This window comes from Rhinolophus sinicus, chromosome 13, assembly GCF_057876585.1.
Source record: "Rhinolophus sinicus isolate RSI-liver-muscle chromosome 13, RSI-T2T, whole genome shotgun sequence".
NCBI lineage: Eukaryota > Metazoa > Chordata > Mammalia > Chiroptera > Rhinolophidae > Rhinolophus > Rhinolophus sinicus.
This window is the reverse complement of record NC_142513.1, coordinates 9,171,398-9,198,281: the sequence shown is the minus strand read 5'-3', so window position 1 is coordinate 9,198,281 and position 26,884 is coordinate 9,171,398. Positions and strand designations below refer to the sequence as shown.

The 26,884-nt window shown below is 54.2% G+C and overlaps 2 long non-coding RNA genes across 2 annotated transcripts in view; one reads left to right on the top strand and one right to left on the bottom strand.

The window, feature by feature from the left end:
- The window catches only part of LOC109444591 (uncharacterized), a 212,406-nt gene that overhangs the window by 73,129 nt on the left and 112,393 nt on the right, over nucleotides 1–26,884 (top strand). The window lies entirely within an intron of this gene.
- Nucleotides 513–8,823, bottom strand: LOC141568218 (uncharacterized). Its single transcript, XR_012491270.2, has 3 exons — nucleotides 8,527–8,823; nucleotides 7,123–7,262; nucleotides 513–1,709 (listed from the first exon to the last, which is right to left on the bottom strand). It is a non-coding gene; the product is annotated as an uncharacterized LOC141568218 (long non-coding RNA).

Sequence of the window (26,884 nt, the reverse complement as noted above, 5' to 3'; positions counted from 1 at the left end):
ACCCCACGATGGCAATTGCTGGGGGTCGAGGTAAACAACAGGCTTCTAAACAGATTGAATTAACCAAAGGACGACTCCCATGTCAGACGAATGGGTCCTTTGGCTCCAGACCCTGTTTGCACACAGAAAGGGTTTCACAAGGGCCACTTCCCATCGACCCAGCGGTGACCGTGCCGTGATCTGGAAACCTGAGGTCCAGAACCCACAGAATGGATCGCAGAACCATAAAGATTCTGATGTCCAAGGTGGGTCAGCCAGGTTCAGAAAAAGTCGTTCCAGAGCGTGGAAAAAAGTACATTGGAAGAAGAATCTAGTTTTTAAAAACTGACTTCATTTTTTAGAACAGTTTTAGATTTGCTGAAAAATGGAAAAGATAGTCCCTGACACCCAGTTTCTCCTGTGATTCACGCCTTAACATTCGCACGGTGCATTTGTTACAATGTTCATGCATTTTTATGAACTAAAGTCCGTGGTTGACTCAGATTGCCTTAGTTTTTACTGAATGTCCTCTGTCTCTTCCAGGATCCCATTCAGGATTCCACTTCGCATTTCGTTGAAATGCCCCTTTCGGCGCCTCTTGTCTGTGACAGTTTCTCAGACTTTCCTTGTTTTCAGTGACCTTGACAGTTATGAGACAGACTGGGCAGGTGTTTGTTTCCTAGGCTTCGCCTCTATTGGACGACTTTGATGTTTCTTTCCTGGTTCCACTGACGTTATGGGCGTTGGGGAGGCCGCTCTCCGGAGTGAAGTGGCGTTTGTGTCGCAGCACATCAAGGGGATGCACTAGCAGTAAGACCACACTGTGGTGTTGGCCTCGATCACCTGCCGCAGGGAGTGTTTGTCAGGTTTCCCCACTGGGAGGTTCCTCTTTTATCCCCTCTCCATACTGTCCTCTCCGGAAGGAAGTCAGTCTGTGGAGCCCCAACCTGAGGAGCAGGGAATGATGCTCCCGGGCACGATGATTTAGAGTTCTGCGTGGGGAACGGTCTGTTCTTCCCTACGTATGCATGTGTGCGTTCGTTTATTTATTTGTTCAGTCTTTTACATATATCATATGGACTCAGCGATGTTTATTTTACTTCTACTTGGGGCTATAATTCAGTACAACTTAGTTTTATTGCTCAAATTGTTCCAACTTTGACCATTGGGAGTTCTTTCAGTTGGTCCCCTTGCCTCTTGACATACCTCTATCAATATAGGTTTCCTTCCTGCCTTCCTGCCTTTCTCTCTTCCTTTCTTTCTTTCTTTTTCTCTTCCTTCATTTCTTTCCTTCCTTCCTTCTTTCCTTCCTTCCTTCCTTCCTTCCTTCCTTCCTTCCTTCCTTCCTTCCTTCCTTCCTTCTTGCTTTCTCTTCCCTTTTCTCTCTCTCTCCCTCCTTTCCTCTCTCTCTCTCTCTCTCTCTCTCATCTTCCTCCCTCCCTCCCTTCATTCTTCTCTTTCTTTCTCTCTTTCCCTCCCTCCTCTCTTCCCTCCCTCCATTTTTTCCTTTCCTTTTTCTTTTTCTCTCTCCCATCCCCCCCTCCGCCTTCTACTTTCTTACCTCATCACTACAAGATACGTCAGGCTCATCTTGTACATTTCCTGCCCCAGCCTCAGAATCTGTCATCCTCCACGGAGCCCTGGTTCCTTTTACTGAGAATGGTATTAGAAGATCTGGGTGTCAGGTATGTCCACTGCTCATGGGTGGCATTTCTCGTAGGCCTTCTCAGCTGACAGAGCAAAGAAATATATGTGTGTGTATATGTGTCTATATCAACCCATGTATATGCTCATGTCTATAAATATATATGTAACCACCCATATCTATGTTTAACTAAACTTGAGTTCGTATTGATGTCTCCAGAATCCATTATTTTTATCACGCGGTTTGAAATAGTGTTGTATCTCTGTATCGATAACTGTAATGATCGCTACCACTTAACTGTTTATTAAGTGCTCAGTGCTCTCTAAGTGTTTAAGTGCATTATCTCCTTTAAGCTGCGTGATAGCCCCAGACCCTGCTTACTCCCCTTCACCCCATTTTACAGATGAGAAAATGTCAGCACAGAGAAGTGAAGTGTCTTGCCCAAAGTCTCCCAGCTAGTAACTGGTGACGTAGGTTTCAAACCTAGGCTCAATCATGTCAAACATTAAAATGCATCTACACCTTGCATTAAATAGATTTTATATACAACTAAAAGCAAAACAAAACAAAACAACTTTGCCTTATAGTCGAATGGTTGATATAGTATTACGAGTATATTTCAAAGACATTTAACTTAAGTGCCATGGTTTCCTTTGAAGCCAATACATTTGGGTTTTAGATCTCAGACATTTTCCGTTTTAGACTCTGTTGTCTCTAATGACCAGTGGATGGCAGAGCTCAGGCATATGGTGGTGCCAGTCCATCCAGCCACCGTGTGGGGTCATTCCCATACCCGCCTCCAGCTGGCCCCTTGAGAAATTTGCGGGGACACAGAGAATTCTGGGAAACATGTCTGAGGCAGCTCAGATCCCAGGGGGATGGTAAGGAAGCAGGTGGAGGGAGGGGACAGGCAGCGTGGTGCTCTGACTGCCCCAGGTGTTCCTGGGTCAGTCCCACCTGAAATATTGGGCTTCTTCAGTGGGGAGTCTGGGAGGAGCCTGCCCTGATCCCCAGGTGGCAGCGGAGGGCAGCCCAAGGCCCTGCCCACTTTTCCTCACATAGGGCTTCCTCCTCTCAGGCTGGCTACACCCTCCTCAGGCCCAAGGCCAGCCTCATTCACCTCCTCCAGGAAGCCTTCTCTGCCTGCCCGCCCTCAGTGATGTCCATGTTCCCAGAAATCCCAATCCTAGGCCAAAGGTCTCTAACTAGCGACCCTCAGATGTACTTTTTTTAACTGCAGTGTTTTCTAAAATTTTGATTTGGTAGTAAACATTGAAGAACAAGAGATTTCACATAAAAATGTGGATACCCAATCTCTCTTACAAACGTTGAAAGCCTGACATCCCTAAGCTCACATTCCACTAGTTGGTTCATAGTAGGTGCTTGGCTTCTGTTGGCAGCATGAGTGGGCCGGATACTCCCAGCTTGGAGCCCTGGCTTTGGAGGCACTTGCGCCTGATTTTCAGTGCAGCGCTGCCCCTTCCTGGCTGTGGGACCTGGGAAAAATAGTTTCTCCTCACTCAGCCTCAGTTTCCTCATCTGGAAAATGGGCTTAAAACAAAACCTCCCTAATGGGGTTGTTGTGAGGATGAAATGTACTAATGCCTGGGGTGGGCTTAGGACAGGAGAGGCACTCCGGAAATTTCGATAAATATTTCCTGCTCTTTCTTGTTTTCTTTGCTTTGCCACCTCTCATTTTATAATGACCCCACTATCCATCTAGTCATTCCACAAATGCCTGCTGTGTACCAGACACATGTGAGACCCAGTGCTGCCCTTAGAGAACTCCTCCTCCTGGTCTAGCTGAGAAGAGAGGTATTTCATTCACTTATTTATCATTCAGCTGTACAGGTGTTTATTGAACACCTACTGTGTACCAGGAGTTATCAGAACACAGGCTTTAGCAGTGAACAAAACAGACGAAAGTCCCGGCCATAACGGAGCTGACGCTCTAGTGGTGGCTGGCAGACTACATAATGTCAGGTGGCACTAAGTTCTGTGAAGAAGAGTTGTAGATATGTCAGAGGGGCTGCTGCTTGGTCTGGAAAGGCTTCTTTGTGAGCAGGGAGGGAATGAGCCACGTGGCTGGCTCCCTGAGGTAAGAACATTCCAGACAGAGGGAACAGCAAGTGCAAAGGCCCTGAGGCAGGCACAGGCCTGGGCCTGGAGTGTTTGAGGGGCTGTGAAAAGGCCAGTGTGACTAGAGGAGAGTGAGTTATTTATTTCCAGAATGTTAGAATTCCTCTCCTCCCTCTCATCATCGTCATTATTATTTTTTTACAATGAGTCTCTTAATTTTTAACCCAACGACACAATGACAACTTATAAAAATAGAAATAATATCTGGGAAGCTCTTGGCATGTTGTTGGTACGCAAGAGCAGTGACTGCTCTTATTATGTGTTTTTCTCATTTCTGGTAGGAATGAATCACTTATTTCTAGTGTTTCCTAAAGAGGCAATGGCCCTTGGGCCTTGTCCCACTGTGGAGTGCCTTTCTTCTTCTTCTTCTTCTTCTTTCCCAGCTTCACTGAGATCTGATTGGCACGTCACACTGTAAATTTAAGGTGGACAACGTGTGGAACTGATACACTTCCGCACTGTAAAATGATCACCACCGTAGCGTTAGCTAACACCTCCGTGGGAGACCTTTCTGATACCCCGTCATTCTGAGGGTTCTGGGAGGTGAGTGTGTGGGTGGGTGTTTGTGTGTCCTCCTCCCCCCTCTGCCCTCCTCTCCTCTTTCCTTTTCCATCTGCAAACTCTTCAGCAGAAGGAAGTGCCCAGACTGGGGCCATTGAGAATGTGTGGGTTCTCTGTAGTTTGCAATGCGTGGAGGCCAGGGTTCAGCTCCTTGAGTCTGAAGGGGGGTGCATGAAGTGCTTGAGAATGAGAACCTTAAAATAGGGCCCGTCCCACCTGCAGTCCTCTCCCTGTCTCCAGAGCAGAGCGTCAGGGCCCCCCCTTCTGTCTCCCCACCTCCCCAGATGCTGTCTGATCCACTCCCTCGTCTCCCGCCCTGACCACTGCAGTTCCTCCTCCCTGGGCTCCCTGCTTCCACCCGGGTCGGGCTGTCAGTTCTCCACACACAACCAGAGCCCTTTAGAATGAAGTCAGCCCATGTCCCTCTCCTGCTCAAGAGCCTTTCTGGGCCCCGCCTTGCTCAGAGGCCCTTCGAGGTTCTCCAAGGCCTGGCACGATGGGACCCCCATCACAGCTCTGAGCTCACTCCCCCCGTCCACCCCCACCCCCCATCCCTGGCTCTGTGACCCCTATACCCACCGCATATACACAGCTGTTTCTCCCCTCCTCTCTGAGGCTCAGCCCAGCTCCCAGCAGCCTGCCCTGCGCACCCTTTGGGAGGGGAATCGTCTGTGATGTCTGTTCACAGTTCCCTCTCTCCACCCTCCAAGCCCCTATCACTGGAGAAACATTCGTGGGTCTGCTCCCTCGAGAACACCTGTGTGCCCTCCGGGGGGTCAGCCCCAGGAAGGAGGGCTGGGCCCGGGTGCTGGGTCCCAGCCTGGGACGGTGTTGACATGCGGTGTGCAGTAAGTGCTCAATGTGTGCTTGGCAAATGAATGAGCATTGGTGATTTAAAATCAGACCTTGGAATCTCTGCAATGTTTTTAAAATTCCAGCAAATGGAGAGTTTGAGACTCGGACGGAGGCACTGAGATTCAGTTGTCTCCGCCCTACCTGCCCACCCAGAGGCGTTTCTCTCTCTCTCTCTCTCTCTCTCTCTCTCTCTCTCTCTCTCTCTCTCTCCCTCTCTCCCTCCCTCCCTCCCTCCTTCTGTCTCTCTGCATGTTCATTTTTATCACTGTCTTATTGCGTTTTGGTCCCTGTCTTTCTCTGTATCTTTCTGTCTTCCGCCTGCCTTTTTCCCCTTTTCCCTCACCTTCCCTCCTCTTTTCTCTGCTCTTTCTCTCCCGTCCTCGCTTTGTCACAGTCTTGTTGTCACTCTCTCTTTCCGTGTCTCTCCTTGTCTCTCCTCTATTTGTCTCTCCTCTCTGTCATCCCCTCCTCTAGCCTCTACGGGCCGTGGGCCAGCTTCTGCTATAGAACACTTTTCTGCCTCTCCAACTGCCCTACAAAGGGGCCCCCTCCAAGTGTGACAAAGTCAGTCCTGCGAGGAGCAGGCCGGGAGCCAGGGAGGCTGGCGCTGGGCGTGCAGACGCTCAGCAACCTTCCTGTGGCGTGATAACCTCTCTGCTCTCCGGGCCCCACTTTGCTTGTCTCTCCAAAGAGAATAACAGTTTCTGGGACTTCTTTATTTCTCTTCCAAATATGCTTATTATTTTATTGGCTCGTGGTGAAGCTCAGAGAACTTTATGGGTGGGGGAACTTCACCAACGCAATGTCCACAGCAGCAGAAGCAACCCTTGCCAGGAGCTGACCATGTGTGGGGCCAGGCTGGGGGTGTTGCCTGGCTTAGGCCACTATCTGCCCTGGGCTCTGCATGCAGGGCTCTTTCTGCCCAACCAAGCCTCCTTTTAGAAACTTGAACTCACTAAGCTGCTTCTAGTCTCAGGGCCTTGGCACGTGCTGTTCCCTCTGTTTGGGATGCTCTTCCTTCTATCCTTGGCCTAATTAAACTGCTTATTCTGATTCTGGCTCAAACTCCACCTCCTCCAGGAAGCCCTCCCTGATGATACCTCCACAAGTCCGGTGACACTGTTAAACACTTTCTATCACTTACCACAGTTGTAATTACTTTATTAATTTGCTCTCAGCCCCCACAGGGCTCCCTACCCCATCATCTGAGCTTAGGTCTCCCTCAGAGGGAAGTTGGGAGGCCCAGGCCCGTGAGTCAGCAAAGTTCTTCTTCCTTTCTTGACACTTTCTCTGGGGAGGTTGGGAGCTGGCTTCCTCCAAGGGTGATTAAATTCAAGGGTGCCTAAATGGAGGGGAGGTGGGCAGGTCCTGTCCCCATCCCCCAGAATAGCCATCGGAGTACCAGGCAGCTTCTCTTCATCTCCATGACAACCCCTCCCTGCCTGACCCCCCACTGACATGCTCTCCTGCTCCCTCTCCCCCACTTGAAGAGGCCAGAGGAAGCTTTTCGAAACCCAGATTTAACCTCCAATCTGCCTTGTCCCAAATCCTTCCATGACCCCCTGTTATTCTCAGGATGAAGCCCCAGCACCTCAGCTGGGCTGTAAGCCCTCTGTGTCCTGACCTTGCCTCAGCAACACCTGGCTCCTGCAGCTGCCTGCCTCCAGGTCTTTGATCTTGCTGTTCCCTCCACTCTGAATGCTGTCCCCGCAAATGGATGAAAGCTGCAGCTCGTGTCTCCCTCCTTCAGGTCTCTGCCCAAATATCACCTTCCTGGCGAGGACTGTCTTGATTGCCCTGTTCTATCTGTAACCTCCTCTCCACTTCTGCTCTCCTTCACTTCTGCGTATGACCTTGACATCTGGGAATAGGCCACAGAGGTCACTGATCTTGTTTCTGGTCTGTCTCTCCCACTGGAATGCCAGCTCCCCAAGGGCTGGTACCTGGGTCATTATGTTCCCTGCTGTACTCCCCGCAAGGAGTGGGCCCAGGGCTGTGTGGCTTTGATGGCAGACAGGCCTGACTTGGAGTTCTGGCTCCGTCACTTCCTGGCTTTCTCCTTTCTGGGCCTCAGTTTCCGCATCTGAAAAATGGGAGAAAACATGGGATGGGAATAAGGATGAAATAAAATACTGTGTGTTAAGTGCCTACATGCGCCTAGAAACCAAAAGGAAAGGAAATTCAAAAAAAGAACCAAAATGAAAACTCAGCATTCATCATTTTGGGGCAAAGGGTGACTCCAATTTGGTCTGTCCACACTTTGGACTATTACGCGGCTGTTAAAAAGAATGGCTCACAGTTTTCCCAGGTACCTGGCATGGTTAATCTTTTTTGTTTGTTTATTAAACATTCTTAATTACACATGCTACATGAACTTTGAAAATATTACACCAATTGAAAGACACTAGACACAAAAGACCATATCTTATATGATTCCATTTACATGAAATATCCAGAATGGATAAACCCATAGGGACTGAAGCAGATAGTGGTTGCCAGGGGTTGGGGGAAGGCGGGGATGAGAAGGGAGTCGTTTAATGGGTAGCATGTGTCAGCACCTCCTTCCTTTTTATGGCCAAATAATGTTCTATTGTGGAGCTAGACCACATTATGTGCCTCCATTCATCTGCTGGTGGAAATTGAGGTTGTTTCCACCTTTTGGCGATTGTGAATAATGCTGCTATGAACATTTGAGTACAAGTTCTTGTCTTGTGTGGCTATTCTTGAATGAGAAAAGCGGATGCTGAAAAGGGTGTACAGTGTGATCCTGATTTGTAAAAGGAATGACAGATAAAGCAACCCCTTGTCCAGGCAGAATCTATAGAGGATTTTCACGCTTACAGAAAGATATGTAAGAATCCATTCTCAACTGTCAGCAGTTGGAGAGAGAAGGCTTTTGCAGAAAAGGAAAAGCGAAAAAAGAAGGCCAGACGCCAAATCAAAAGCGTGCACACACAATGATTCCGATTAGGCATGTGTGACAAGCTGCAGATTGAGTCCTTGTGTATGTAGATGTAAAAGCAAAACAACCCCAAACACACCAAAACGAACCCCCCGGAACTGTGCTGTGCAACAAGGTCTGGACAAGGGCCTGGTCAGATGGAGAAACTGAGGTTGGAAGAGAAGAGGGACGCCCAAGAATGCGTGTTCTCTAGTGCCCCATCCCCAGCTATGAGGTGGGTCCCTTTGGGCCCGTCTACCATGATCCCCCACGTGGTTCTCATTTCCTGCAGGGAGGTGTGAGCCAAGGGGTAAGGTGGGAAGGGGCCCCGGAGGAGGGAGGGGTGTGTGAGTGGACCGAAGGCTGGGGGTGGACCACATGACCTGCGCGATTTCAGGGTGCTCACCCAGGATTCCCGATGGGCCGGGCCTCCGCTGCTGAGAGTGCTTTCTTTCTGCCGTGTCCTTCTTCCTTTAGGAAACATTTCAACCCCCCGGAACGTCAGAAGAGATAGTCTCATGAGCCCAGGTCCCCGTCACCCGGCTTTGTCAAATCTTAAAATTTTGCCATAGTTGTTTCAGATATAAAGCAGTCAGGGTGTGGCGGGAATCCGACTCCTCTCAAACAAGGGTGCTTTGGTGACCTCACGGAGAACTTACAAAAGGGACTCTTTTGAAGGAGTAGGCAGGGCTAAGGGAACCGATGAGGGAAGGCGCAGAGAGGGCTGCTGTCAGCGGGCGCAGACGTGTGCAGGGATGGGGTGTGTGGAGAGGGCCCTGGCAGGAGCTGAGACCCTCCGGAGGGACATCTCCAGCCTGGGGGGCACAGCAGGGAGGGGGCTGTCCCACTTTCCTTCTACGCTCCCATCTTTGGCTGCACTCAATTCTGGGACCCTCACAGGAAGCTGAGAGCAGAGTTGGTGGTCTCTACACAGGTCAGCTTCCCAGGCACAGACCAGGGCAGGGCAGGTAGAGATTTGCAGGGGACAGGGCGGTCATGCCACCAATTTACAGCCAGCTGGAGTGGCGGGGGAGCGACACTGTGGTCACCCTGGTGTTGCTCTATTTTCAGTTCTGGCCCCGTGGACGTGGGTGGCATGGCGGTGTGTGTGTGTGTGTGTGTGTGTGTGTGTGTGTGTGTGTGTGAGAGAGAGAGAGAGAGAGAGAGAGAGAGAGAGAGAGAGAGAGAGAGAGAGAGCGGCGCTGTCGCCGTTCCTCTTTCCTAGATGCTATGTGCATGCTGGGAAACGTTGCCATTTTCAAGCTCTGGATTTTAAGCTCCTGTTCATCGGGCACTTGCTACCTGCTAAGTGGTTCCCATAGCTGATGGCGTGACTCCTCTCTCCAGCTAATTTTATAGTTCAGGAAAGCAAGGCACAGAGAGGAGCAGGGCTTTGTGCAAAACAGGGGCCAGAGCTGGACTTGGACGTGGAGCAGTTGTGGGGGAAATCTGAGCCTTGGCTGTGATGTGCTCTGCCCCCTGGTTCAGGTTGCCTCCATCTCTATTCTGTGGAGTTCCCAGAAGGAGCCTCCTGCTGATAGGACATCACTCCCCCTGATGCTTGGCTCCAGCTGAGGGCCCAGGTATCCAGGCCCCCTCCTGGGAAAAGGTCCGGATTCATCCTGACCTGGGCTCTGTCAATTCCACCTGAATCAACTTGGACAATGATTTGACTCCCTAAGCCTCAGTGTCTCCATCAGGAAAATGGGCACAACGTGAGCCCCTCCATGCAGTGAAGCTGTAAGGGCTTGATGAGGTGACCTGCAAGAAGCCTAGGACCCAGGGCGCAGGCGGCTGCCCTGCTGGGTTTCTGATTTCCCCTGAGTCGCCTCCTGGGGGCCGGATCCCCAGTTGGAGGAAGGATGAGGCAGCGCTAGGGGCCCTGGGGGGCCTGGTCCTAGGACAATGCCGAGCATTGAGTTCATGCCAGCCCTAGTCTGAGGTTGGAAAAATAGGAGGGTAATCTGGGCAGGACTCAGACAAAGACCTGGGGGATGGGTTGGCCAAGGGGGCGTCAGGTTACCCCCCCACGGGCTGCAGCCGCACTGGTGGCCCCCCCAGCAGCTCAGCTCGTGGGGGTATTTCCCTTTCTCCAAAGATTATAATTAAACAAGTGGTCAGGGCCCCTTGCTGAGGCTTTGGCAGGCGGGTTTCATTACAGGAAGAACTGTAGGTACAGGGGCTCGCAGGTCTGGGGGGCGTGTCACTGTGATAGCAGTAATAATAGGAGTAAGAGTAACAGCCAGCCTGCAGGAGTGTTCTCAGTGGGCCAGGCTTCAGGCAACCAAGTATGCGTCTCCCTCCTCCTCACAGCCCTGACGGGCAGGTGTGTGTCATGCCTGTTTTGTAGATGCGCTCCAAGGCTGTTCCCTGCATCCCCTCAGCAGAGCGGGGGTGCAGTGGTTCAGGGTCTAGAATCACACAGACCTTCTCGCTTCCTTGCCTCCGTTTTCTCCTCTGGAAATGGGGACCTCACTGAGTTGTGAGATCAGGTGAGTGGGCGCACAGTGAGGAGTCAAAAAATGTCCGTTTCCCTCCTTCCTTTTCTACTGAATGAATAAAGGGCCAGGTTCTGCCTTGAAGGAGTTGGCACTATTGATGCCCCATCCCCCACCCACCACCTCTTTCTCAATGTGGTGCAAGGGAGGTGGGGGGATGATTCAGAGGCCTCAGACTGTAACAACACACCTACCCCTACCTGAAAGGAAAGTGCTGCTACTGTACCCATTTTGCAGATGAGGAAAGTGAGGTTCTGAGAGGCAGGTACCCATGCTTCGATACAGAGACCGTGGCTGAGGAGGAGATGCCTGAGGGAAGGCCCCAGCCTCCCAGGCTAGCACCCTGAGGGAGGGGTAGGGGACCCCCCAGTTGTCCCCTGCCTGTCAGTGTCCCTGGCCAGTACCCCAGCCTCTGTTTACCCAGCCTAACACCCCAGAGGCTGTCTCTTCCGCTTGCCCGGGAGTCTCTGGCGCCTTCACAATAGAATTCTCTGTCCCTGCAGCTGGTTTTCATTCAAGCCCTTTGTGCTGAAAATAAAATAATAAAAAGAAAACTTGGCTCCACCCCTCTCCCTTGCTTCCTGGGGAGAGAGGAGGATCCCAGCTTCTTTCCCTTACTTGGGACCCAGAGATGTCCACAGCCTGCCTGAGGTCACACAGGACGGTTGGAGCCAGGACCCTGGCCTTGGACTCCTCATTCAGTGCCCTGCTCATACCCCCACCCCGCCCCGACCCTGCATTTGTTCTTCCTGGCTCTGTCCTTGAGCAGAGGAAATGGGACTAACGTTCCCTAAAGCTTACTGCATGCCGGGCACCCTGCCATCCTCAAACGCACAGGATCCTCATGCAGCCTGTGGGGTCGTGACACCCCATTGAACAAATGAGGAGACTGAGGCTCCGCGGGAAGTGCCTAAGGTCAGAAAGCTGCGAAGTGGTAGAGCTGGGATTCGAACTTATGTTCTCACGGCTGGGTTGCTGCCACGTCTGGCACCCTCTTCAGGGCCCTGTAGGGAAGCCTGAGCCCCAGAGGTGGCGGGGGATCCTGGAGGGAAGTAGGAGCCTGCGCAGGGCCAGGACCCTGGAGCTGAGCCAGCCAGGAACAATGGGTCCTCAGAGGTGGTGGTGGCCCGGGGTGGGGGGTGGGGTGAGCTGGAGCTGGGAGCCACAGAGCCAGGTGGCCTGGAGATGCAGTGCTCCCCACACCCCGCCTCCTCTTCCGGGACACTCCAGACACCTCAGCTTCCGAACCCGACAGATCCAGGGTTCCAGCAAGAGACATGTAACAATAATGGCTACTAACTATACTTCATGCTGATCCAGCACTAACTACAGGCCAGGCATTGTGCCAAGGGCCTTCCTGGGTGCTCGCAGCCAGCCTCGGAGGTGGGACTGTGATTACTACCCTTTTATAGATGTGCAGAGTGAGGCCCAAGGAGGCGCGTAGGGACAAAGAACTGGGAAAGTGTGGCCCTCAGAGAGTGAGCTGCCTGTCCCAGGAGGTATGCAAGCAGAGGTGGAGGGAATACAGTGGGGTCAGAGTAGGGCCACGGTAGAGAGAGGGTGATTCACTGAACATGATTCACAGGAAGCAGGAGTTGGGAAGCAGATGAGGCCTCCTGGGTGTTGTGGGGATGAAACACATTAAGGGATACCCAGGATTGGACATGTTCCTGGCCGATGAGAGCTGGTGCTCCGTGAATGAGAACCCCTCTCGTGGAGCACCTACAGTTCGCAGAAACAGTAACTCACACTGTGGAGCCTGCCAGGCACCCATCCCAGGCCCGGATGCTTGTGAGTGCGCAGGACGTCTCAGCCCCTTTGCTGAGTGCTCGTGGGTCCTTGACACTCACGATACCTGCTGTTCTTTTTTTTTTTTTTTTTTTTTTTTTTAATATTTTATTGGGGAAGGGGAACAGGACTTTATTGGGGAACAGTGTACTTCCAGGACTTTTTTCCAAGTCAAGTTGTTGTCCTTTCAGTCTTAGTTGTGGAGGGTGCCATTCAGCTTCAAGTTGTTGTCCTTTCAGTTTTAGTTGTGGAGGGCGCAGCTCAGCTCCAGGTCCAGTTGCCGTTGCTAGTTGCAGGGGGCGCAGCCACACCATCCCTTGCGGGACTTGAGGAATTGAACTGGCAACCTTGTGGTTGAGAGCCCACTGGCCCATGTGGGAATCGAACCGGCAGCCTTTGGAGTTGGGAGCATGGAGCTCTAACTGCCTGAGCCACCGGGCCGGCCCCGATACCTGCTGTTCTTACTCCTCCTGGCAGACGAAGAAGTTGAGGCCCAGCGAAGCCCCAGTGCCTGTGTGGGAGGTAATCAGCGTAGCTGTAGGCCCGAGCTGTCCTGCTCCGCTCTGTGGCCTGGGGCAGCTGCTCACTTCCCTGAGCCTCCTTTTCCTCACCTGTCGCATTAGGTGTGTTTATCCGAGGCACCCGGGACTTCCAGGTGAGGGTTGAAGTGTCTGCAAAGTGATGCTTTTTTCTCCCAGGAGCTAGCTACCCCCAATGCAATTCTCTCTAAAAGACCCCTTTCCAGCCTTCTCACCCCTCCCCCTCTCTACCTTCTCCCTGTCTCAGGGTTCATTCCTATTTTCTTCTTGTCCCAATGAGGCTATCTTTCATGCCTGAAACAGTAAAGACATTGAATCAAATCTTAGAACAAGAAAGTGCCATGCGGGGCTGTTCCAGGATTGGTTAGCTGGGTTTTCGGTTGGCTTCTCTTCACATTTCTTTTCCTCATGGGTCCCAGTGGCTGCTGTGGCACCAGACATCAATTCCCACATGACCACATCCTAACCAGAAAGGGAAGGGGGTGGCCAGAAAAAGGGACCTTTCTGGTCCAAATCTTATTCTCTTATCAGGAAGGCAAACATTTCCCAAATGTGCCAGTAGAGGGGCTGACCCCGTGGCTCAGGTGGTTGGAGCTCCATGCTCCTAACTCCGAAGGCTGCCGGTTCGATTCCCACATGGGCCAGTGGGCTCTCAACCACAAGGTTGCCAGGTCGATTCCTTGACTCCCACAAGGGACGGTGGGCAGCGCCCCCTGCAACTAAGATTGAACACAGCACCTTGAGCTGAGCTGCTGCTGAGCTCCTGGATGTCTCAGTTGGTTGGAGCGCGTCCTCTCAACCACAAGGTTGCCGGTTCGACTCCCACAAGGGATGGTGGGCTGTGCCCTGTGCAACTAGCAATGGCAACTGGACCTGGAGCTGAGCTGCGCCCTCCACAACTGAGACTGAAAGGACAACTTGAAGCTGAACGGCACCCTCCACAACTAAAATTGAAAAGACACGACTTGGCAAAAAGGCCTGGAAGTACACACTGTTCCCCAATAAAATCCTTAAAAAAAAAAAAAATCCCAGTAGACTGCTTCTGGTGTCCCATGTGACAACGGAGGAGTTACATGTCCACTTTTAAACCCAAAAGGGAATTCCCAGGACTGACTTAGACCAATCAGGCCTCAGCCTTTCTATGCTCCCAAAGAAAGAATGGCTCTGAGGGGACACAGCTGGGCCAGCCACCAGTTCCGTTCTCACTGACACCCCACCTGCAGGTCCCATGCTCAGGCCTCCCCTCCGCAAGCACCTTCCTCCCAAACCTCAGATGCCGGGTCTCTGGGTCTCCTCCCTGCTCTTCCTCCTCCAGCTTCACCATTGGCCCTGAGGTGGGTGAAGCCTGCATGTCCCTTATGTGACCTCATGCCCGGTGAGCTCAGCTGCACTGGGTCCCTCATGCCTTTATGAGAGCTCTCCAGACCCTGTCCGTGTCCCCTGTGTCCCCCAGGCCATGCGGACTGCCAGAGCCCAGCCTCTTCCTTCTCCCAGGTCTCCCTCTTGCTCAGTTGCCCAAATCAGAGACACTAGTGTCCCTGAATCCCTCCCCACTGTGCCTTCCCCAGCTCAGAAAGTGGCACTGCCCCCATCCGGTGGATCAGGCCTCAGACCCCAGACTCGTTCTCCACTCTGCTCTCTCTCCCTCCACATCCAATCCATCAGCAAACCCCGGGCTCTAGCTCAGAATCCGACACACCCCGTCCTCTGCCATCACTTGGTCCCTCTTCATGCCCGCCTCCCTGCCTTAGGCTTCCCTGCAGCCGCTGGAGGAATCCTGTTAGAGCAGCAGTCAGTTCATGCCCCCACCCTGCTCAGAGCTGTCCTGTGGCTCCCACCTCCCTCTGAGAAGAGCAAAGTCCTCCCTACCCCACAGGCCTCAGGGGATTGGCCCCTGCACACCCTGCCTCCTCTCCCTTCCCGTCCTCTCCCCTCCGGCCACCCTGACCTGCCTTTCCTTAAACAACACACCGAGCTGCCCTTCCCTGCCAACTCCCCACTTTTGCCCTGGTCCCTCTGCCTGGAGCGCTGCTCTGGATCTTTCTGTGACCTGCGCCCTCTCCTTACTCAGGGCTGTGCTCCTCAGACCGACCTGCAAGACCACACCCTGCAGGCACCCCTCCATCATTCTCTGTCCCGACCCTGATCTATGTCCTGCTGAGCACTTGTCATCCTTTCTTTCATTTATTGGTTCATTTATTCGATGTCTTGTGCACACGCGGATCCCATTCTGAGGTGAGGTCCAGCAAGCGGGACCGTCCTATTCAGCACACAGTAGGCACACCAAACACTGTGCTGTTCAGCACACAGTAGGCACACCAAACATTGTGCTTGGCGATACTGTTGGCAGTTCCTGCAGTGCTGCAGCCCATGGTGACAGAACCCGGCCAAGGGCTGACGGTCCCCCCATTGCAGGGGTGCTGCCTGGACGTTGGGCTGGGAGTCGGGGGACAGCCCCAGGCAGGGGGGAGAGGATCTCTGAGCCTCCACCTGCCAGGAGCGAAAGGCCCCGGAGCCTGGACCCTCATCCCTGGAGTCTGGGAAGTGACACTGGGCAGGAAAGGAATTTAGGAATTTCAGTCCGTCCTCGGTGCTCCCTTTGGGAACATCTTGTCCGATGGTTTCTGTTTGTTTTGTCATTTCTGAGCTGTGGTACCCACTGTTCAGCAGCGGTCCCACTGCGGTGGCCCACAGCACCCCAGGCAAGCTCTGCAGCCGGCCCGTAAGGTGGAAATCGACCACGGCCAAGTTCCTCTTGGGGATTCCACAGGAAGGACACAACCCTTTCCAACCAAGGCGGATGTTCGCTCTCCGTAAATTCAGTCCCCCAATCCCCCCAGCGTTGGGTCCCACCCAGGGGGAGGCCTGGCTTGTATTTGTGGGACACAGTGTGGGAATGGGGCTGACGCCGACTGGGGGGGAACCGCGAACCCACATCTCCCCCTCCTGGCGTTCCACCAGGCAATGGGCTCTTCTCTCAGAGACATTTTTCCTTTTTGCTGAGCATGTGTAGTTGAATTCCTGTCCAAGTGCCTAAGTTGTACAGCCCAGACTATAACAGATAAGGAGGGAGGGCTGTTCTGCTTGATCTCTGGGGCGGAGGCCTCCTGGCCGGCACCTCGTCACCTCTTCTCTAGGGCGACCCCAAGGCCCGGCCTTAGAACACCAGGCCCAGGGGAACCCCGTCTGAAAGCCACGATTTAGGTTCATCGCTTTGGTTTCCATCCAGGAAAGGTAGGCTGTGAGAGGTGAGGGAGGTAGCGCTTTGGGGACCAGGAGTCGTCTGGCTGAAGCAGCCATCCTGGAGGAGGGGGTCTGGGCAGGATGGGGCTGGGACCCAGCCCACGGCCACAGCAGGATGTGGGAGAGGAGAGGGCGTGACTTGCGTGGGGCTCCATTCATTCTGCGTGTACTCTTCATTCACTCAAAAATATTCATGCAGCACCTACTCTGCTGGGTGCTGGGGAGACAAGGACCCCTGCCCACAAGGACCTCACAGCCCCGTCACCTAATCACCCTCGGAAATGTCAGTTTGGGACTGACAAGTCCAAGGTGATTTAAGGGCCTGGAACAGGAGGAGGGTTGAGGTGGTTGGGGAGCTCAGGAATGACTCCTGGAAGAAGCCGAGCTGAGAACTGAAGGGGAAGCAGAGGCCAAGTAGATAAGGAGGGAGGAACCAATTTCCCAGCATGTGGGACAGCATGTGCAAAGGCCGTGTGGTGGCACAGAGCAGAGTGTGTCGGTGACTCGAAAGCACCCATATGGTTGGAGCTGGGAGGTGAGGGGTGAGTGGGGAGCAAGGAAGGCTGAGGGCTGTGCTCAACAGGCTCCTGGGGGCAGCAGCCTGGTATTATGCTGAGGCCAGTGGGGAACCTTGGGAGGGTCTGAGTAGGAGATCGGGTTACCAGGCATTTCTGCCCGCCTCTGCCTTCCCACCTGACTACTTGTCACACCCTGGCTTGGTATCTTTCACGATCTCCACCACTCCTGAAGACTAACTCCTAAAAGTGCCAAGGGTTGAACCCACTTGTCAGATGAGGAAACTGAGCCTGGATCTTCCCATGACTCCACCCGCTTCCTCCTGCCCAGAGAAAAGAGGAACGAGGAACTGACAGCCCTGTGGTCAGCTGGGAAGAGTGGGCTGGGAATGGGGAGGGTGGGGCCCTCAGGGGCCTGCACCCTGGGACGGGCAGGGGCCCTGCTTCCGTTTAACCACAGCCCTGTGACATGCCCCAAAAGGGAAGCAAAGGCCGCCTGTCCTCATCCCTACACCCTAGGGAGGGGACGAGGAATGCCCTGGGGCGGGCAGGAGCCTGGGGAGGCCTCACTCTCCCCCCTCAGGATGCAAGACTCGGTTCTTGGAGAACTTTGGGGTCACCTGAACCCAGCTGGGCGACCTCAATCAAGTCCCACCACTTTGGCTTCCTCCTCTGTAAGTAGAGGATCAGAACCTCTCGCCAGGTTATTCTCAGGATTAGCACACAGTGGGGCCTCACTGAATGGCTGGCTAATGGTTGCTGGTTGAATGAGCTAAAGGTGTTTGTCTTCCTAAAAGGAGTAGCCACTTAGATAAACAAAACAAAACAAAACAAAACACCTGTGTATTGGACATTCAACAAATATTTATTGAGCACCTAATGTGTTCCAGGCATTTTCCTATGTGTTGTGGAGACAATAGTGAACAAACCAGACACAGGTGCCGGCAAACGCCCCCCCGCCACCCTGCCTGGTCTGTGGCAGACATCACTAATCAATCATTTTCCCCTCTGGAATCACGATTTTCCCTAGTACTGCACCAGCTGGCGGCTGGCTCATGAGGGAGCCCCACCTATCATTCCCAGGGTGGCTGGGTGAATGGGGACTCCGAAGATCCCAGCAAGAGCCCCCTTGGTGATTTAAGCTGTTTCCTCTCAGTCACTTTTCAACAAGTATCTGTTGAGCTTCTACCATATGCCAGGTTGGGGGAACATAACAGTGACCAGGGTGGTCCCAGTGCTTGCCCTCAGGAAGCTGTCATCCTGGTGAGGGAGGGGGACAGACAAGTCAACAAATAAGTAGATACTTCCAGACACAGATCAAAGGTGAACCCAGAGGGGTGGGGTGGAGCGCAGCAGGAGAGGTGGCTGGGGTGGTCCCGGGGACATTCATTGAGGCCTGACCGATGAGACGCAGCCACCAAAGAAAAATACAGGGGAACAGTGTTAAAGGTGGAGGGAAGAGCGAGGACAAAAGCCTGGAGGTGGGAATCAGGTTGACTTATTGCAGGAACTGAAAGAAGCTGGTCTTCCCGGGGAGGCCTGAGTGCCGGAGCAAGAAGTAGAGGCGGCGTCGGAGGCTGGGAGCCAGGGTCGGGCATTGGATTTTATCCTGAACATGATGGGCAGTCACTGGAGGGTCCCAGCAGGGGGATGGCTGGGTCGGGGTGACATTTTTGGTCTCTCCAGCTGCCACATGGAAAGACTGTCGGGGACAAGGGTTAAGCAGGGAACCCAGCTGGAAACGACAGTAGATGTCCCGGTGAGCAACGATGATGAGCAGGGTGGTGGCAGTGATACAGGGATGGGTGGTAAGTGCTGGCAGAGGCCCAGGGCTCTGCATTCGGTTTCGTTGTTGCTTTTACACAATCCACCCCGGGGCTCTGGGTCACTGGACTTTCCCTGGCACCGCTGGTGGAGCCCACAGCATGCTGGTGATCTGGCTTTTCCTCTCCCTGGCCCCCTCCCTGCCCTGCCCGGGACCCCCCCCTTCTGCAAGGGCACACCCAGCCCCAGGTACTGTTACTGTCTCCCTACTAGCCCAGGCTTTGCCCAGGTCCCCCACCAAATGCTGCTGCTGCAGTGTTCCCCTCCTCCAGCCCTTTGCCAAACCACTGGGGGCAGATGTTTACTACCTTCCCCAGATCAGGTTTGTCTCCTGAGAGGGCCTTGAGAGTCCAGTGGCAGGGGTAGGTATGTTTCAGGGTCCCTGATGACACAAGTAGCTTGCCAGAGGGCAGTCCCTTTGTTGGGAGGGAGCAGGCAGACATACTCTCCTTACTTACTCAGGCCTCAGGTGCTCAGATTGGCGGTGGCTGGAGAGCTGTGTTGAGCAGGGTTCTGGGGCTGCATCTGGGCTCCCAGGAGGGAGACTGTAATTGATTAGTAATGTCTGCTGTGGGCCCAGAATTAAGAATATGGGGCATGATGGCCTCATCTTTGTGTCTCTAGCACGCAGTTGGTCCTCAGACCTGTCCTCTCCCATTGCGCTCCTAAGTCTTCAAGTATAATAGATGCTGTTTGAAAACACTCAGTGGCCTTGGTTTCCTCGTTCGTGAAATAGGGATGATGACGACGCTGCCCCAAAGTGGCTGGGAGGCTTGGAGGAGAGGCTCCCCAGCAGCAGCTGGAAACAGGCCCTGAAAGCTGCGTTGTCCAAAGTCATGCAGCTGGGAGATGACAGAGGTGGGATTTGAACTCAGGGCCCCCGACTCAGAAAGGGCAGGCGGAACAGTTGGGCTGGGTAGGGGAAGGTGCTGCCCAGATCTCCCTGTGACCATGGACCCCACTTCTCCTTTCTGCCCAGTGCACTCAGCACACAGGAAGCCTGGCTGGGGCCTCCCTTGCCCATCCTGTCTGCAGCCGCGTGGACATGGGGTCCTGGCGTCACTCGCCTCTGCCACCCCGGGCCTCCCCCTTCCTGTCTTGTGCAAGACGAGGCGTCCCCTGTGTGGAATGGCCGGTGGGTGGATGGGTGAATGGGTTCTCAGGCGAGGTCACTGCCTGCAGTTACCGCTAGCTGGCCTGGCCCAGGACCCTGCCCTTCCTCCCCCTCCTCTGTTTCCCCAAAGTTCAGACAGCCTTGAGCAAGAAGCTGGGGGTCCCAGGAAATCAGGCAGGTGCCCAGCCAACTTCTTGTCCCCAAAGAGCAGGCCTGGGCTCAGGCTGTTATGGAGAGGCTCCTAAACAACAACGACGGCTCTAATAATAATAATGGCTCCTATTTTTTGAGTGGCTTCTATAGGCCAGTGGCTTCTATCTCATTTAAACATGTTTATATGATTACCTACTATGTGACACGTGCTATTCTAAACCCTTTATATCTAGTGTCCCATTAAATCTCCATAAAACCCTTGTGGGGTAGGATAGTTTTTTAAAAAAATTTTAAAAATTTTGTGATCCCTTCCTTCAGATGAGGAAACTGAGGCTCTGAGAGGTGGAGGGACTTGCCCAAGGTCATGCATCTCAGTGGCTTCCCAGGGCCAGAACTGATCTGCAATGGAGGCCCAGAAAGGAGGTGCGTGTGGCACTCTCTGGCTGGGCGGCCCATAGCATGTGGATGGCCCCTCTGGGCCTCAATTTTCCTAGTATTTGTGCCAGTTCTGAATTCTCAGGCTTGTGTGTTTAGGTCACAAGGTTTGGGGCAGGGCCAGGGTAGGCAGCGGAAGACGCCTCTGGGATGGCCATGGTACCAGGTACTGGCATCGTCCACCTGGGAGCTCGCACCTGTGGCCACTGCTCAAGGGCTTCCTCTGGCTGCAGGAGTGGGGGGCAGAAGTGAGAGACCCTTGGCAACAGAGGTGGGAACTGCTGCATAAATACCCCACTTTCCTTGCCCCTGAGGTGGGGCAATGCTAGGCCTGTTCTGCTCCTTCTCCCAGAGGCCCCGGGGGCTGAGCACATAGAAGCAACCTGTTCACTCCCCTTCCTGGTCTCACTTCTTCACTCCCTAACTGGTGCTTCTAGGAATCACTTCCCAAACAAACTACTTGTACTCCAATCCTCGTCTCAGATCTGCTTTGCCCACCTAAGACAGCAGATGTGCCCCTCGGAGGTTCAGAGTTTTGGAATCACAGAGACGTGAGTCTGAATCCTGGCACTGCCATTGACCTGGTCTGTGACCTTGGGAACCTGCCCCCTTTCCCAGAACATCAGTTCCTTCATCTGTGAAGTGGGAACTTAGAACCAGAGAACCAAGTGATGACGAGATGATTAGGGGAGTGTGAGGTGACAGGGACCAGAGCAGAGCTCCCAGTCGTGGAGCCCACAAGTGGTGCTGGGTGCCACGTCTGAGGCTTCTGGGGTGGCAGGGTAGGTGGTGGAGAGGCCGATGGGAGCAGCCTGGACAGAGGCGTGGAGAAAGGGCTGTGGTCCTCCTCAGCCGTTTGACTGGCGGGGCAGGCAGATGGGTGGGAAGGACACACAGCCAGCCCTCTCCCCCCCCCGCCCCCACCCCCCACTCTGGGATTCCAGGGTCCCCAGTGCAATGCTCAGGGCAGAGCAAACAGTGAGTTCTCTCACTCGGGGGTGACCTGGGAAGGTCAAGGGTGTCTGCAGACAGAACCTCATCCCGCGGGGAGATTCCAGGGCTACCTGTGCATGGGCTCCTTCAGGGGTGTGGGCACTAGGTGCTCCCCTTTACCCTGGGTGAGCCTCAGGCCCGAAAGAGCCCGCTGCTCCCTCCGCAAAGCTGGGGACCTTCCTGTTGCAGGGATGGCAGCCCCAGCCCCCCAGCTGCCCAGGCTCTCAAATCAAGTTTCCATCTCCTGCCCCCATGGCTGCTGTTCATTCTGTGTCTTGTCTGTCTCCTGCCACCGGGATGTCACCATCCCCCAGGCGGGGAGTTCGGTCTGTTTTGTTCACTGCTGTGCCCCCGGAGTAGGTGCCCAGTAAACAGTTGTGAGGAATGAATGAATGAATAAAAGCTCTGCGGCAGGTGAGGAGGCTGAGGCCCCAGAAGGGCCGGCACAGGGCGCTCACCATCCAGGGCTCCTTGTCACTCACCCCAGTCTCTGGAGCAGTTTGTTGCCAGTGTGTGCCAAGTGTGGGTCCTAGTGCGAATCTCAGCTCGTGCATGTCTGGGCTCGTGCCACGCGCCTCTGGCAAGCTTCCCCATCTGCGACGGGTCACCTGGAGGTCCCACGGGCACAGAGCGAGGTGCCAGCGGATGGGATGGTGTGTGGTGAGGGCTGGGCACACAATTGGTGCTGAGTAAAGGGGAGTGGGGCTTGGCTGTGGGGGAGGCTCTGGCTTGCGGTCCCCTCCCCCTCTCTCCAGGGCCTGTAATTACCACTTACCCTGGTCAGTGGGCCCAAGAAATTCCATGTGTGGGCAGGGCTGCGGCCAGGGTGCTCGCCCAGCCCCCAGAAGGTCTCACGGGCACTGTCCGGTGGGCCTCATGGCTGACATTCCAGGCACGTTTCCCAGCCCTGGGGCTGCCACAGGCCCGCACAGGGTGGGGGTGGGGGTCAGAGCCTTCAGGCTGGACAAACCAGTCAGCCTCCCAGGCTGGGCTGCCTGGCCACCAACTTCCTGCTGGGCCCCCTGAGGCCCAGCGGGGCCTCCAAGTCCCTCCTTCTGCCTCCACTGCCACCATCAGTGCTCATTCACACTGGCACAAACGTCTCCATCCAGGCCCTGCAGAAATTCCCTCGGCATCCTCAGCCATAGGGGTCCTTTACACCCAGAGGTTAGCTGTGTCACTCCCCATCTGAGTGGGATCCCAGGCCTCTGAGAAGCAGCTGTCAAGTTCTTCCCTTGGCTCACGAGGCCCTACAGCATCTGACCTCCTCTCCCACCCCCTCCTCACCACCCTTCCAGCCATGCTGGCCTCCTCCGTGTCCTGAAACAGCCTGAGCTCATGCTGCCGCAGGGCCTTTGCACTGGCTGTTCCTTCTGTCTGGAATACTCTTCCCTCAGGTGTCGACTGGGTCCCCTCCCTCGTTCCTTAGGTGTCACCTGCATGTGACTTCTTCTCTGAGCCCCCCCACCTCCACCCCCTACTCAGTCGTCCACGTTCCTTTTCCTGCTTTGTGTTCCCCTGGGCGCTCATCACCTTCTGAAACACTGTAGATTTCACTTACCCACAAGGGCCGGGGTTTTTGTCTGTTTTGTTCTCTGTTGTATCCTTATGCCCAGCACTGTGCCCAGAACATAACAGGTGCCCAACAAACATTTGTTGATCGACTGAACGAACAACTCTACGAGTTGTTGGTAGATAAGGACGCTGAGGTCACTCTACGTAGGTGACCAGCCCAAGGCCAGACAGCAAGTTTGAGTTTGAGCCGGGAGAGGAGTTAGGGTTCATCAGATCCTGGAGCCAGCATTTTGGAAATGGCTTCCAGAGATGAACAGACAGGACCCAGGCCCGAGCAGGCGATTGTGCTGATTCTGCTACCTTGCCGTCCCCAGGGCTGGGTAGTACTCGGGCTGGTCCGGCAGTCCAGCCTGCCTGCCCGGGCATTCCAGGCGCCAACCCAGGTCCCGAGCTTTCTATTTTGAGCCTCCTAGTCCCGAGGACTCTGTGTTCCCAGCAGGCGGCGTGGGCCAGCGGCTGAGCCTGGGTGTGGCTGGCACCCCATCTGGGGCCCTGTGGTGGTGGGAGCCAGTGGGGGCCCTGACATGGAACCCAAGAGCCCAGGTCCTTAACCTGTGGGCTGCTGAGCCTTTGGCGCAAGTCTTGCTCTCTGTCTAACTGTCCCCCATTCAAGCCCCTGCCTTGGTATCTGGCAGGGGTGGTCTCAACTCGTCCCGTCTTGGACTATACCTTTCTGTTTGTCCTCAGGACTCCGGGACCCATTTGAATACTGGCTCTGTTCTGTTACAGCTGTGTGACCTTGAGCAAGTCACTTCACCTCTCTAAACGTATTTCCTCATCTGGGAAAGGGGGCAAGAAGAGTACCCAGCTTTTGGGATTGCTGAGGGGATTCAGTGTGATAAAAGTGATGGAAGTGCCTGCCCTCAGAAGTGCTCAGTAATGAGCCCCCCATGGGGCGCATTTCTCCCCAGTGTCCCAATTTATTTTCCCTGCTGTCCTTACCGCTGGGTGCATTTGTGTGAATTTGCCTGTGGGTCGTCTCTCTATCTACCTTTTAAAATGTCAGCTCCACTGAGGCAGGGACTTCCGTCTGCCTCGTTCATTGCGGTGTTCCTTGTGCCCAGCCCAGCACCTGGCACACAGTAGGTGCTCGATAAATTTTTGTCAAAAGAATGAATAAGTGAATAACGACCCCTTGAAGAACACAGGCCTAGAGCTCGGAAAGTGTGTCCTCCTTCTCTTCCCTGGCACAGGGATGGGGGCACCTAGGGTTCTTGGGTGCCTATTGGTATCAGAATCCCCTGCTTCCCCTCATCCAGCAGGCAATGAGGCTGTCCAAGTTAGCATCACCCTCGTTTCACAGATGGGGAGAAGGGGGCTCAGAGAGGGAGAGTCACCTGTCTGGTGTCACACAGCGGTCAGCGCCTGAACCAGGGTTCTAAGCCAGTACTGCGTGGGGGATGGATCATTCTTTCCCTGGAGGGAGTCGGTGGTGATGGAGAGCTTGGTGGGACCGATGAGGAAGTCGCAGGGAGGGAGGAAGGACAGCGACATGAGTCATTCCTCTCGATTTCCATTTCTCTTCGTAGCTCTGTTTCCCTCTTTTCGTCTTCCTGGACTCCTCTGTCCCCCTCTTTGTCCTGTCTCTCTGTCCCTGTCTCTCTTCCTCCCTTGTGTATTTGACCCACTGTGCAGGCCAGGATGCAGGCAGCAGACTCCTGGCTTGGGGGCTGGAGCGAGGAATGAACTCAGTCTGGAGCCAGACCCTGCCGCCAGGCCCAGGATGGGCCCCCGGGTCCCGCTCTCAGTATCCACACTTCGGGGACACGCTTGGAGCCGTAGGCAGTGTAGAGAGCCCCGGGCCTGGTTTCAGAAGACATGGGCTCCAGTCACATGTCACATCCTGGGTTCGTCACATCCCAGGCAGTGGCCTGAACCCTTAGCCTTAGTTCCCATAAAATGGAACCATCGAGGGCCCTGTCTCAGGCTTTTATAAGTGAGGCGCCATTCCTGGGGCACTCGAAAACACTCGATAAATAGCTAATTATAGTGATGTCTTTTTAGCAGGTGGAAAAAGTGAGACTCCGAATCATTGAGCACCTACTATGTACCAGGTGCTTTGTTTGGCATTCATTAACCCAGGGGTTGGCAGACGAAGCCCTCCGGCCAAATCTGGCCCATAGCCTGTGTTTGTACCTCAAGTTTTATTGACACACATCATGCTAATTTACATATCATCTATAACTGCCCTCACCCTACAACTGCAGTGTGGAGTAGTTGTGAGAGAGACCATAAAAACCCAAAAGGTGAAAATATTTACTATCTGGCTCTTTACAGAAAAAGGGTGCCAATCCCTGGATTAACCCATCACAACTGGGAGGAAGGAGAGATCTTCACCCTGATTTTAAAACCAGATTCTTTGCCCAGTGTCTCTCACAGGGTTAGGTCTTGATACACAGTATCTGGGTCTTACTCCTCCTCCCCCGCCCCTGGGAACCCTCCCAACTCTTGTTCCTATCTTTCATGGGTGCCGCAGTGGGCAAGTCAAACCCCACAATGGAAAGAATCCTGTGTGAGGGTCGGGTCAATCTGAGTTTAAATCTTGCCTCAGCCACTCCCTTGCTAGTGACCTTAGGTGAGAGGTCTGGCACATAGTAGGTGCTCAGTCAACATCCCCCCTTCACCCCCCGTGAGCCTCAGCTTTCTTTCAGGTGACGATGGAGAACGTTTTACAAAGTGCGGGTAGCGGCCAGCTGGGTGTTGTGGCTGCAATCAATGGTGGACCATGAGGCATCCGTGGGAGGGTCCTTTGGATTTCAGAGAGACTTTCTAGAGCTCCATGTTTGTGGTGGGGGATCTCACTGTCCCCCAAGCCTGCCCCGAAGTCTTAGTGTCTGTCCCCTGCCTGGAGGCCCCAGCCAGGTCCTCGACTGCACCCCCCTACCCCTCCCAAGCTCCTTCCCCAGCTCCTTCCTGCTGGCCTTGGGGAGGTTCAGGTTTGCCCTCAGCCCTTTTCCGTGGTCCCAGAATCACTGAGAGGCAATCTGTTCCACTGCCTGGAGGAGGCAGCGCCGGTGACTCGGGAACCTCTGGCTTCTCCCAGCCCGTGTCTGGCGTCATGAGCTGGGGCTGCTGAGAATGGAGGTGAGGCTCCCCCGCCGGACCTGTCTCTGTGCCTCTATTAGAGCAGCCTTCCTGAATTAATCAGGTCACTCCTTTATTTCCCCGATGTTGGATGACACCTTGGGCAAATTCCTTCACGCTCAGCTCTGTAAATGGAGCTCTGGCGGTACCTGCCCCTTCAGGATGCTGTGAGAATGGAATGAGGCAGAGAAGACACGCTTCGCGTGGCCCTGATCACAGTGGGTACTTGATACACATGCTCATGGATTCATTCGAGAGTCCGCTGGACGCTCCCCGAGGCCTCCCCAGGGCCAGCCTGGTGCTGGGTGAGGGGACAGAGGTGCCAAAGACACAGTTCTTGTCCTCATTTAAATGCTGCTGACTTCCAACGTATTCCTCCAACCTGGCACTTCCCCCAACTCCAGGGCTGAGGCCCCACCCAGCCCTCCCCGTTGCCACTGGGGTGACAATCTCAGCATGGCCACAGCCTAACTCTTGGTCTTCCCCCAAAACCATACCTGTCTCAGTTAACGGCTCCCCCATCCACTAGGGGCTCCCCCAAAGCCCAGCGTCCTTCTCTGCCCTTTGTTCTCACCCACACCCACCTCTGATTGCTCACCACATCCTGTGGACTCCACCTTTGAAATGTAACCAGAATCTGCCTGTGTCTCCCCCCCCCCCACTGCCCCACCCTGGTTTATGCCCCAGCATCACCCACCGGGAGACCTCACCCCCTACAGTCTGTTTTCCACACACAGCAGGACGGATCCCCTTAGAACCTAAGTCAGATCCTATTTCTCCCCTCCTTAGAGCCCTCCCAGGACTCCCACCTCACTCAGAGTGAAAGCCAAAATCCGCCCTGTGGGACCCCTCCCTCAGCAAACCCTCCACCTCACTGAGGACCTTGTCTCCGCCCACTTTCCCCCTCGATGACTGCTTTCCAGCCCAATGGCCTCATTGCTATTCCTCTAATAAGTCCTGGATCTTTCTACCTCAAGGCCTTTGCCCATGCTGTTCCCTTGGC